This window comes from Ursus americanus, chromosome 22, assembly GCF_024610735.1.
Source record: "Ursus americanus isolate L20-20 chromosome 22, mUrsAme1.1.p, whole genome shotgun sequence".
Taxonomy (NCBI): domain Eukaryota; kingdom Metazoa; phylum Chordata; class Mammalia; order Carnivora; family Ursidae; genus Ursus; species Ursus americanus.
Genome location: NC_142148.1, coordinates 8946898 through 8960330, shown reverse-complemented (window position 1 = coordinate 8960330; position 13433 = coordinate 8946898). Strand labels below are relative to the sequence as shown.

At 46.6% G+C, this 13433-nt stretch overlaps 1 protein-coding gene across 3 annotated transcripts in view; it reads left to right on the top strand.

The window, feature by feature from the left end:
* The window catches only part of TSHZ2 (teashirt zinc finger homeobox 2), a 439912-nt gene that overhangs the window by 64837 nt on the left and 361642 nt on the right, over window positions 1–13433 (top strand). The window lies entirely within an intron of this gene.

The window sequence follows — 13433 nt, the reverse complement described above, 5'->3', positions numbered from 1 at the left end:
CCTGTGCATTTTAGCATCGAGGCAAGGCCCACCCCTCTTTTTTTTAAGATTTTATGTATTTATTAGTGAGAGAGAGAGCACGAGTGGCAGGGGAAGGACAGGGAGAAAGGGAGAAGCAGACTCCCCACTGAGCAGGGAGCCCAACACAGGGCTCCATCCCAGGACCCTGGGATCATGACCTGAGCCAAAAGCAGATGCTTAACCAACTGAGCCACCCAGGCACCTCTGCCTACCCCTCTTTGAAGTCTGGTTTTGGTGGCTGAGCCCTAAGCTGGTGGCAGGGTTTGCTTTGAGGTTTGGTTTTTTTTTCCCCTGTTCATGTAGAACACTGGGGATCCACCCTTGCAGCCAGTGACCCCCCCACCCCGGCGACGGGGGCCGGCTTCCGGCTGATCACAGAGTGGGGTGCCCCTTGCATCAGCAGCACAGCCTCGCGAAGCGGTGGCAGTGGCGTCTGCTCCCTCCCTGAGTTTGACGCCCTGCAGCCTGGCACGGTGCCAGGTGTGAGTAAATTGGGCCCAGGGTTCCTGTTGTTGTTTTCTATTCACACAGCAGCTGCTTTCATTACCGAGCCATGAACCTGATCTCTCAGTATTGTCAGTCAGCTCTCTCCTTGTGGATACCAAGGGGAAACGAGACAGGCTAGCCTCTGCCGTAAACGGAGCTCCCTCCCCGGTCCCCACCCAGCTTCTCGGGCACTAATTACCAGCCAGCACACCCAGCATTTTGCATGTCGGATCGGCAAGAACTCTTGAGTTTCCAGGGGTCGGAAAGCCAATGGGTTTAAATCAAAAGGATGAATTTGGGGTCCGTATCTCTAAAAGGTCAGGGAAGCCTCGGCTTCGGCCAAGCGGGGTATAAGGACTCCAGTGGTGTTATCGGAATTAGTCCTTATTCTTTCCCTCTCTGTTTTCTTCTGGAGGGCTCTGATCTCGGGAGGTGGCAAGAGGCCAAATCAGGTTCCATCGAACACTTCAAAACTCCAGAATTACTTTTTCACATTGCTAGTCGACATCTTAGAATTGAGTCTCCTCGGATTGGTTCACATACGCAGACCTAAAACAATCATTTTGTCCAGGGCAGCACAAAGCCCGGATTGGCTCCTGGATCACAGGCTCTACCTTGTACCTGCCTAGGAGTTAGGCCGTCAAACCCTCGGGAAGCAACAGCAGGAAAGGGGCCGTTTCTCAAGGAAGATTAGGGTCAAATCACCAGATGCTGGATAGGTAGATGCCCTCTCTCGTGCGTTCTCTCAGTTAATCTTCAGAGAACCCTGTGGCATCGCGATGGCCCCATTCTACAGAGGAAGGACGTGAGGCCCAGAGGGGTTAAGTCAGCCAAAAATGTACAGCCATTGAGGCGCAGAGCCGGGATCTGAATATGAATTTGTCTTTCTCCACAGTGCGTGCTCTAGGGTTTCCTACACTTGAGAGAGGAGAAATGTGAAAATCGGGTCAAGATGATCCTGAAACCCACTGCCTAAAGCAGCCCCCTGGCATTTGCTCATTTTTTAAAATTTCAATTTCTTTGATGCTCTTTAGGTAAAGTTGGAAACCAGTTTTCCAGGTTATCTGATGACAATAGTGACTCACTCTTAGCAAGTACAGAGAGGAATGTTCTGAAATTATCCTGGAAGGAAATATGCCTCTCCTGCATGGCGGCATATTACCCACGTGTCGGGAAAATCCATATGCCCACAACATTTCTTATATAAATGTGTGGAGGCGTGTTTTAAAAGCATGTATATTCATATCCTCCGTGTGTGTGTATATAAATCTAGATATTTATCCCTCTGCTAGATTCATAAGCATCCAGTGGCTCACACATTAATTACAGTCTCCTTGGTGAGGAGAAATATTTTCCCTTCTATCATGTTCATTTTATGATCATCTGAAGTTCGTCTTTGTAGCAGTCACTAAATCATCTGGCGACACAGTGTTCTGTAATTGCAAGATTGTGCACACATTTTGGCTTTACTTTCGTCAACCTCCTACTTCCTTGTTTTATTATTAACAGCAATAATTAATTGCGGGGTGCTAGGCGTATATATAATCTCAACAAATTCCAGCCAACAATGCTTCGAAGAAGGCACTACTATTATCATTATTGTGACAGAGGAGGAAAGCAAGGCTCCAACAATCTGCCTGATGAATCAGGCAGAGTCCGTCGTGGAATGGGGACTCACGCTTAGGGTTTCTTTTGCTTTCAAGCAGAGTTTCTCAACCTCAGAACTATTGACATTTAGCCAAGCTATCATGACCATACTATTATGGAAGTTAAGAAGGAAAACAAAGACAACAACAGCAGCAACGCTAGAATCACCAAGTCTACTAAGGAGGCTATATAGCTAGGAGGTGTTTGGTGGAAAATGTGCAGAAATCTATCAGTATTTTAGGTTGCCTACGTTTTGATCCAACGATTCCTGTAGAAATGCTTGTAAAAAAAAAGTGTGCAGGGTCTAAGAGTGAAAATATTGACTACAGTGCTGTTTATAGTAGGGAAGTGGGGAATACTTAAAGGGCCATCAGTAAGAAATCAGTGAAAGGAATTACAGGACATGATCCAATGGGCTGCATGTCAGGATTTCTTTAAAAGTACCAGAAGCTCTAAATGTAGACACAGGGAAAGGTAAGGATTTATTTTCGATGAGAAGTAAGTTGCAAAAGATCACGTAATCTGGGGCGCCTGGCTGGCATAGCGGTTAAGCGTCTGCCTTCAGCTCAGGGCGTGATCCCAGCGTTATGGGATCGAGCCCCACATCAGGTTCCTCTGCTAGGAGCCTGCTTCTTCCTCTCCCACTCCCCCTGCTTGTGTTCCCTCTCTCGCTGGCTGTCTCTATCCTGTCGAATAAATAAATAAAATCTTTAGAAAAAAAAAAAAAAAAGATCACGCAATCCCAATTTGGGAGGAAAAACGCCCAGCCTGTGTGTCTTCATGAAGGTGGAGTCAGGCGAGGGTATGAATATTGGATTATACATAAGAAATTGCTGGAAAGATATAAACCGAACTGATGATAGTGATTACCTTTGAGAAATTTTTATTCTAGGACGAGTCATGTCCAATTATACTTTATACTATATACTGCGGCACTCAATGGGATAGTTGTGCCCTTCGGGGTACGTTTGGTAACGTCTGGACACATTTGGGGGGGGTGTGTTGGGGGGTGTTGTACTGGCATCTACCAGTGCTACTGTTAAACATTCTCCAGCACGGAGGACATACACATCCACACAAAGGATTATCCTGCCCAAAATGTCACTAGTGCCAAGATTGAGAAACCCACATTATACCCTCGTTTAGTGTTTAAGTTTGTTACAGTAAGCATCTATTAATCTTATACTTTAAAAAACATTTGCAAAACAAAGTCTCCGTTCTGATGCTTGAATAGAAACATTGTTGCTGGTGCCTTCAAAAATCAAATCAAAGAAACAATTTTAACATCAATAGTTTTGCCATATGAACATAATACACTTTTTCTTCCATTAGCAGAACAAATTTTCTCTATTTAAATGTAGCATTTCTATATATTTGTCTTTCAAAAGAGGTTACAGTCATCTTTAAGCAAAGCAATCCAATCATATTTATCCCATTTCACAGATTAAAAAACCAAGAACTGTTGATACAACCGATTGATACCAGCCAAAACCTTGATAAAGAATTTTAATGGTTTCTGGGAATATTAAATTGCCTGATCTCAAACATATGTGTTTTGCTTGAAACCGATGGTAAAAAATCACTATGATTATTTCGACCTCTTGTGACACAAAGCAAGTTTCCTAAGGAATCCTTCCTTCTCTATGAATAGAGTATGTCTCATTTCTTCCTCCAAATAGAAATACTTTTTTTTTCCCCTCACAGGGCATTATCATTTCAGTTTGGAGATAAAACATCTCTTCTCTCATTTTCTGCTCTGTAGTATAACCTTGGTGGGTTGTCTTTTGACACATTAAATTTCTGAGTGCAGAGAAGATCCCAAGTGTAACTGGGGAGGTGACAAGCTTTGAGTGAGGTTTCTAATAAGGAGGACAGGTATACTGTAAAATCTTCCACACTCCTCATGAAGCCAATAACTCTCACTTGGCGAGACCCTGGCTGTGACTAACAGCATGCCGGTGGCTCCGGGACAGAATACTGTTGCTGACCCAAGGACCAAGCCCTTGCCATGGGCTCTGTCTTAAGAGACCTCCTCCCGACTCTAAAGCATAAGATACAGAGTTCTTGGGCGCCTGGGTGGCTCAGTGGGTTAAGGATCTGCTTTTGGCTCAGATCGTGATCCTGGAGTCCTGGGATCGAGTCCCACATTGGGCTCCCTACTCGTCCGGGAGCCTGCTTCTCTTTCTGCCCCTCGCCCGCACCCTGCTCACGCGTGCGCGCTTTCTCTCTCTCTCTTGCAAAAATAAATAAATAAAAATACTTAAAAAAAAAAAAGAGTTCTTGGAGCCACCACAACCCTTAGGGATGCCACTGACCTATTGCTATGTGTTTGTTTGACTTAAACTCTACTTTTGGGGGGCGCCTGGGTGGCTCAGTCAGTCAACTGACTGACTCTTGATTTCAACTCAGGTCATGATCTCATGGCCATGGGATCGAGCCCCGGGTCAGGCTCCATGCTCAGCAAGGAGTTGGCTTGAGATTCTTGCTCTCCTCTCCCTCTACCCCTCCCCCCACTCAGGCACATGCATGCTGTCTCTCTCTAAAATAAATAGGTAAGTCTTAAAAAAAACCACAAAACTTTACTTTTTGGAAATTAATTCCATATTTGTCTGAATAGGATAGGTTATGCTGCGGTAAGATACACTCCCCAAATTTTAATAGCTTAAAGTGACAAGTATTTATTTTTCTCTCGTGATACATGTGCATTGTGGGTTAGCTGAGGGCTTAGCTCTGCTCCCATCCAGGACTCAAGCTGACTAGTGTGGCCACCGGCTGGAAGGGACATCACCTACCCTGGTGACAGAGAACAAGAGAGCATGTTGAATCGCACCCTGACTCCCAAAGTGGCACGCACCGCTTCTGGTCACATCTCTCCTGGCCTTGCCTAACCAGAGAGGTGGGGGAGTGCAAACATCAAAAAGACAAGAGACACAGGAAACTGTGAATGGTTCTAATGACTTCCACGGTCACCAAGGTATAAAAAGCACCTACTAATCTGAGTTTCTGGATTCTTGTGCAAAATGCAGGATGTTGCAACATTGGACCCGCACGGCTGTATGGCAGTCGTTGGGGGGAGGGAGAGGCACTGGTTAGCGACTACTCTATTTAGGTGGGGCCTTTGTTTGCCAGGTGGCAGACCCTGTCTGCCCTGTTCCACTCATCCAAGGGGTCAGCTGGGTCCTTGCAGGAAGTTGAGTGGGTACAGTCTAGTGGTGACAGTTCACCTATGGAGTTAGATAGCCTGGTTTTGATTCTGGGAGAAACCCCTTTATGGCTGAGTAATCACAGCTGACTGATTGGACTCTCTGTGTCTCAGGTTCCATGGGTGCAGGTAGCATTGGGAAATGGGAGCAGTTACACAGGGATGTGAGAGACATAGTAATAAAGTAGTAACTTCAGAGGCTGTGACAAGGAATAAATGAGAAAACCCATGCAAGGCACCTAATTTAGTGCCTGGGACAAAAATAATGCAACTGCTGTACTGCCACCATCACCACCACCATCATCATCCTTCCAAAGTGCAACCTTCCCCTTACCTTTCACTTACGGAAAAATGGGTTTGCCAGGGAAATGCTGTTGGTGGATGAATATTGACCAGCTCCCCTCTTTTCTCTGTATCTGTTTCCTGTCTTCTAATCCAAAGGGTCGGATCAGGAGCTTTCTGAGGTCCCTTCCAGTGCTGACATTCTGTGATTCCAAGACACAAGGAGGGCCCCCAGATCCCTTCTCGAGCTTTCAAAGCATTCCCAATGTATGCTTTAGTGTGGGTCTGGAGAGTGTATCTGTCATGGGGGCTGCAGGCAGGGGAGAGACACGAAGCCAAGCTATGAGGCAAGCATGGGAACAGATTGAACCACAAGCTCTGGCCTTGAACCCATCCAGGGAACACTGACGTGAGCCAACTGTGCGTATCTGCTGATGAACCGTCCCAGGAAGTGACACTCTGGAACCCACCACAGGCCTTGTGATCTCTGCCACCAACATCAGTCACCATCTGGACTGGTCTTTTCTTTCACGGCACTTGGTAGAGAGCAAAAGGACCCTAGCCCAGGCCGAATGCGGTGGTTTCATATTTGTTCTACAGGCTTCCCTGCCTTTGAACGATGCAGTGTGATGACAGAGATATTATCACCCCGAGCTAAAATATTCAGCAACAACGAGACAATGAAAGCAGTTGCTACAAGTTTGTGTGGCGAATGCAGAGGAAGCAAACTCTTAATTATCCAGTAAATATCCTCCGCAGATTCATTTAGATTTCTGCAAGTGAGGCTGTGCTTGATCCAAAACACCTGGAGGCTCAGCCTGAGCCGTAGAGAAGATCCTGGCAGGGAGTTCACGCTCCGGAATCAGACAGCCGCTGCCCCTGAGCTCTGACCCTAAGCAAGTTCCGTGTCCTCACGAAACCCCCGTTCCTTCATCTGCAAAGTGGACGTGGTAACGCTGACCTCCCCAAGTTGGGGAAGTTGACTAATGGAACACACACTGTATATCTCATCAAGGGTCTGGCACATCAGCCCTCAACACAGGTCAAGAACAAGGTAGCTTAACTGTGGCTCTCCCATAAACCATCTCAGCGGAGGGGTGCCTGGGGGGCTCAGTCGGTGAAGCGTCTGCCTTCGGCTCAGGTCATGATCTCAGGGTCCTAAGATCGAGCCCCGCAACCGGGCTCCCTGCTCAGTGGGGAGTTTGCTTCTCCCTCTCCCTCTGCCCCCCCCCCCACCTTATGCGCTCTCGTGCTCTCTCGAAAATAAATGAATTTGTGGTAGGTAGGATTCCCCATGCTCCATAGAAAGGGGCATGAGAAGACACAAGCCCTATGTTGCAAGAGCTTCTTATTTTTTCAGGAGGAATTGTAAACGTCTGATGTTTTATGTGAAATCTCCTGATTTTTCAGGATTGACCCATGTATGATGCTGGATACCTATTTGACTCCAGTAAAAACAGACTTCTTCCAATGCCTCATACTCCCCCCAAAGTAACAGTGAGTTGAGTCAGATAGAATTTTGTTGTCTCAGGTAAAAGTGCAGGTAGGTGGCTGAGAGCTAACAAGGCACTCCATGATGTCAGGCACCCAGTGACCTATCTGTTACTCTGCTACCTTAATATGAAGCCTCCTTCTCGCGGTCCAAGATGACTGCTCTGGCGCCTGCCATCATGTACCTATTCCAGGCAGCCTGAAAGGGAGACGTGGAGGGCATGCCCCCTCTCTTTAAATATCTAACCCGGAAATCACACATACCACTTTTGCTCACTTCTCTTTGGCTAGTACATTGTCACCTGGCTACGTCTACGTGACAGAAAGGCTGAGAAGCATAGTTTTTATTCTGGATGGTCAGATAACCAAGAATCAGGAGATCCTAAATGAAAAGAAAATAGGAACAAAGCCACAAGTAATTTGGGTTTTTTTAAAACACTAGAACCACCAAGCAAGCCACACCTCTGGAGCATTTAGGAAACAGAAAGGACCCTTCTCTGCTGAGGATGTGATAGGAGCGTGTCTTTAAAATGTCTTTAATAAAATGTCTTTTCTATTAAAATGATCATTGGCACCAGCGTCAAAATGGGCTCCGTGTATTGAGTGCCTACTCCAGGCTAGATGCAGTGTCAGGTGCTAAGCTTTCCCCGGACCCTCCAAACACCCCTGCGAGGTGGGTATTGTCATCACCACTAACCAGCCGTGGGGACGAGGGCAGAGGTGATGTGATGTGACCACGTGCGTGTGGTTTGTAAGTGGCTAAGCGAGGATCTCGTGTCAGACCCGTCAGACACCAGCCTTGCTCTGTGCTGAGCACCATCTCCCACTTCCTTACCTTCCCCCCACCTTACGAGGCTGCCTGCTGTCCCCCCCACCCCAGTACAGAGGAGGAGCCCTGTCGCAGCAGCATCACCACCCGGAGCCCAAGGTTAGAGAAGGTCAAAGACGACCCCAGACCCCCGCATCCTGACTTTGGGCCCGTTCTACCGTACTGTGATCTTTGTTTTCACAAGTTCCACATTCCTCCACCTACTGCTATTTTACAGAGAAGAGAGGGAGAAGAGAAAAAAAAAAAAAAAAAAGGACTCTTCGCTGAACTGCTTTTCTTCAAAATCACGAGTAATTGTTTTCATGGTGTGTCTGGGAAGACGTTCGCCTCTCATCTTCCGCCCAGGACTTGGCCATCTCCTTCATGTGGCCCTTCTTGCCTTCCCCAGCACACCCGTTGCGTGCCATCCATCATCATAGCCGAGATCCTGCTTCTGACCAAGGGGGCGCTGGGAAAACGCCTCCCCTCGACACGTCCCACTGGCTCTTTGATTTGCCATCCGTGGGCAGAGGGAAGTTTCCAGTGAACGACCTCAGAGCCTCTCCACACGGAGCCCCACGCGACACCCCGTCTGGGGAGGGAGGGGCCAGGTCGGGCTCTTTGTAAACAGTCGGCAACAGTTTCTAGTTCACTTCTTTCCCTGACCGCAGAAAATCTTTGCTTTCTTCCCCTTTCTGGGTGTACTCAGCGAGTGGGGGCTTCCCATAGCTGCTCGCCGCACCCCTCCAACCACCTGCAGGAAACTTCCCTTCCGCATGATCAGGTGAAGTAAAAACTAAGTAAAAACTAACTCGGCACCTTTTTCATCAAAATAAAGTAGGTCAGAGATTCGCTCGGCTGGCCAGTGAACTGGGGCAGGATTTCTCTCATCCTTCATACTCGTGACGTTTGGGGCCGCCTCGTTCTCCGTGGTGGGGGCTGCCCTGCACATCGCAGGCTGTGCGGCAGGGTCCCCGTTTCTCCCCGCTAGATGCCAGCAGCAGCCCCTCCCTAGTTGTGACAACCGGAAAGGTCTCCAGACATTGTCCTCTGTCCCCTGGGGGGAAACTCAGTCCAGGTGGGGCAGGGGAATGCCTTCGGGTCATTCATGCAGGTGCAGAGAAGGGGTAGGACTGTGGACCCTGCTTACTTCCCGGCCCTGGGCCTCTCCAGCTGTGTCATCATGTCGCAGAGACGTCATTGCCATGCCTATGAAATGGACAGAATAATTAGGTCGACTTCATGAAGTTATTGGTAGTGTCCACGGACATAATGTTTGGAAAAGGCTTAGCGCCGTTCCAGACCCCTGGTGAATGGGAAACCAAAGCTGGCTTTTATGCATGTCAGCTGTTGGTATCAAGCTAACAAAGCAACTGTGAGGATGGGGGAGGTTTGGACCTTGGCCCCATTAGGCCTCTGTCCTGACTCAGATTTTGTGCCCCATTGGCATCAAACTCTTTCTAGTTCCTGTCACGCAACATGCTCTGTTTGTGCCCCCATATTCTTGTTCAGGTGGTTCCTCCAGTTCCAACTGCCAACCCCCTTCCCTTTGTGGTTAACCCCTACCTATTTAACCTTCAAGCTCAGCTCAGGGGTCACCTCCTCCAGGAAGCCCTTCATGATTTCTTCCCCCACACCCCTTCTGGGGCACATCCCATTCTCAGTGACTGAGGAAGTCCCAGTTTATCTCTCATTGCACTCCTCAATCATTTTGGTTTTGATTTAAAGTCTTGCTCAGTCATTTTAAATATTTGACTATCTTCACCCGTAGTGCCCTCCCTAAAGGCAGGGATTGCATCTTGGGTATCTTTGAGTCTCTGCGGTCCAGCTTAGGACCATGTGTCAACATTGCTCAATCATCTCTCACAGTGGACATGGGAAGGAGAGATGGATGGAGGGAGAGAAGAAGGGAAGAAGAAAGGGTTGAGTGAGGGACACACGGAGAACCTGTATCTTGCAAAAAAGAAATATTTGGATCAATTAGTAGCTGCTATTTTTTTAAAATATTTTCTTGTTCTAAGTGCAGTTGTTCCCTCACTGTCACTTTTACCAACCAGTGAGCAGCCCTGAGTCTGCAAAGAGAGATACTTTGCTTTCTCCAGGGTGAGCTCTTCGCAGACAAAGTGTCTAATACGCTACAGTCATTCAGTGAAAGACTGAGCGTTTGTGCCCATGTTCCAAGCTTTCTCTTGATGGTGTCCATTCACTCAAGTCTTTACTGAGCTCCTGATTCGAGGGTGACACAACCAAGGTCCTTGCCCTCACGGAGCTCGCATTCTAGGTGGGGAGACATCCACGCGTCAATGTCTCACGACACAGAGGTATGTAATGTGAAGGATGAGAGAGCAGGGGGTGGAGAGGGTTGGCTGAGTGGGTTGCTATTTAAAATGGGTTGTCAAGGAGGGGTCTTGGGTAGAGTAACATTTGAAAAAAGAGTGGAAGGAAGTATTAGGATCTTCAGAGGTGATCCATTACACATCCCTTTATTTTTTTTAAGATGTATTTATTTATTTGTTGGAGAAAGAGAGTGGGGGAGGGGCCCAGGAAGAGGGAGAGAGAGCACCCTCAAGCAGAGGAGGACCCTCGGCTCAGCATGGCGCCCCGTGCGCCCTCCATCCCAGGACCCTGAGCTTATGTCCTGAGCCAAAATCAAGAGTTGGCCGCTTCACCGACTGAGCCACCCGGGGGCCCCATCACATTACACATCCCTTTACGTGCAAGTTCTTGATGGGTTGCATGGAAGTTCAGAGCATTTGCAGAAAAGAGTTAACTACTGGGGAACTGCCTATACCAGTATGCACCACAATATTTCCAGAATCCATGCACCTTGGCATGTTTGTGGAAGGGACCTAAAATCAAATGGAGTCTGTAGATATCGGAGAAACGGATGGATGATACTTACCATGTTCCTATACTGCAGACTCTTCAGATGCTTTAACAGAGCAACGCTGTGACTTTCCAAGTGGGAACCAGAGAATTCCGTTCTCTAACTTGTTTTGAACTCAGAAATCTTTATCCAAGAACATATTAGAGGAATTGTGTTTTAGAAGAATGTATTTTGGTAAAAATGGTCTTGGACTGGGTGCCACATTTAAAGAAATATTCTTTCTATATTACTATGTCCGGGGAAAAGAAAACAAAACAAAATAACCTCATTACCATGAACAATCACTTGCTATGCTTCCGTCGCCCCCGCCCTAGGCAACTACTAACCTACTTTCTATATCTATAGATTGGCCTCTTTTGGACCTTTCATATAAACGGAATCATATAATATGTAGTCTTTTGTTTCTGGCTTCATTTGCTTAACATAATGCTTGCAAGCTTCATCCATGCTGTGGCATGTGTCAGGACTTTATGCCTTTTTATTGCTAAATAGTACTCCATTGTGCAGATGTTCACACATTTTGTTTATTCATCTGTTTGTCTACTAGTCAGTGGACAACTGGGTGGTATTCACCGTGCCCATTATTGGTTTCTTGCCTTGTGACTCTGCAAATGTCTAGCCGGTCACATTTAGAATTTCCCTTTTCTCTACCAGGGGCAAGCCATCCCCTCCATAAAAATGTAGTTCAGAGAACCAGTCTCAGTAGTAGACTGCAGATTCACCCCCCGGTCTTATTCCCTCCAAATAAAAAAAAAAAGCAGAAAAGAAAAACTGCTTCGATTAAGCTTAAAAGCAATATATATATGCATATATGTGTATACACACACACACACATTTTTTTCTTCTCTATTTCTAATAGAATAGACTTATGCTCTTTAGGGAAATCAAGAGGAGGGGTAACAACCGATTATAGTATGAGAAAGGAAATTTTAAAAGACTCTTTGGAAATAGCACATACATAAAACATTTCTGAACTATCTGCTAATGCAGGAATTATCCTTCAATGCAAGGGATCTGTGCCAAAGTAAAAGTCTGCTCAGGCTTTTATGAATTTCCGCGTTAGTGGCAAGTTTCTGACTCCAGGGTCGGTGAGAGCTGCTGCATTTGCCCTGTCCAGGACTCTTATGCTGTTTGACGATGAGGACAGTCTAATTAATGATTGAGCCCTCCCTGAACTCAGTGTTTCGTGCAGCAAGCTTCTTGCCCATGTGTCCAACAGCACTTTGCTGTCATCGAATGCCAGGTTAAAAGATCCTTAGAGGTTTGGGACAACATATCTCCTTGCTCTGGGCATTGAAAAGAGACCGAGGTTGGAGCCGGAGTGAACTGAGGGAAGACTTATCACGAGGTGGCCAGCATCTGTTTGAAAGCTCTGCGGGGTGGGGGTGGGGCACCTAGCTCATTATTTGCACAACCTGACAAACTTCCCCCTTCTCACTCATATTTCACGTATATGCAGTTGCCGTCCAACTTCGTTACAAAGGAAGTAGAGAAACTTGTCATTTGTTTGATCATTGGCGTGGTGTAAGAATTTGCCTGTCACTTGTTTAGGATAATGGCTGAATTCTTCAGTTTTCAATTGATGCCTGGCAGTTTGGATATGTTAGATGCTCGTGAGCAACTGAAAGAAATCCACACATTCTATCCATTGTCAAGCTCATTTAGCAGATTATTCTAAGACTAAAGGAAAGGAAGGTAGCTCGGGCTATGAGTCTTTTAAGAAAACATTACAGAGTGTGAACAAAAGCAAATCTACAGAATTTTAAAATGTCAGAGAACTTAGAAATCCTTCGGTTTGAAGGGTTTGAAAACTCATATGCCCACAGAGTCCAGACAGGTAGTTAAAAAAAAAAATTAAAAAAGAAAACCAGCCGAGAGAGATAGATGGGCTCTCACAACAGCCCTGGGAGGGGCTTTGACCTCTGCTTACTGATGTGTTTTCGTGAAATTTGCAAAAGTGGGATCTTTAACTTTAATTGGTTAATAGGGCTGTAGTTTTTCTCTCTGACATCCTCCTCCATCATACTTTCTCTTATGTTGGTGCTAAACGGCCCTGGACTCATCTCAGGAGTTCTGTGCTCCTGGGCTATGGCCATTTTTTATTTTTTTTAAGATTTATTTACTTATTTATTTTAGAGAGTGAGAGAGAGTGCATGTGCACGTGAGTTGGGGGAGGGGGAGAGAGAGAGAGAGAGGCTCAAGCAGACTCCCCACTGAGTGTGGAGCCCCACTTGGGGCTCCAACGTACGACCCATGAGATCATGACCTAAGCCGAAACCAAGAGTCCATCGCTTAACTGCTTAACCCACTGAGCCACCGGGTGTCCCAGGAAGAGCTTTTAAAAAGGGTTTAAAGTCAAAGAGGAGGGGGGCAGGGGAAGGGGTAACTGGGTGATGGACATTAAGGAGGGCACATAATGTAATGAGCCCTGGGTATTATATAAGACTGATGAATCACTGACCTCTACCTCTGAAACTAACAGTACACTGTATGTTAATTAATTGAATTTAAATTTTTTTAAAAAGGAAAAGAAAAGGGTTTAAAAGCTTCATGCTCCAGCAAACCAGCAAGCCAGATAGGCACTAGGGCAAGGTGGACAGTTCATACCG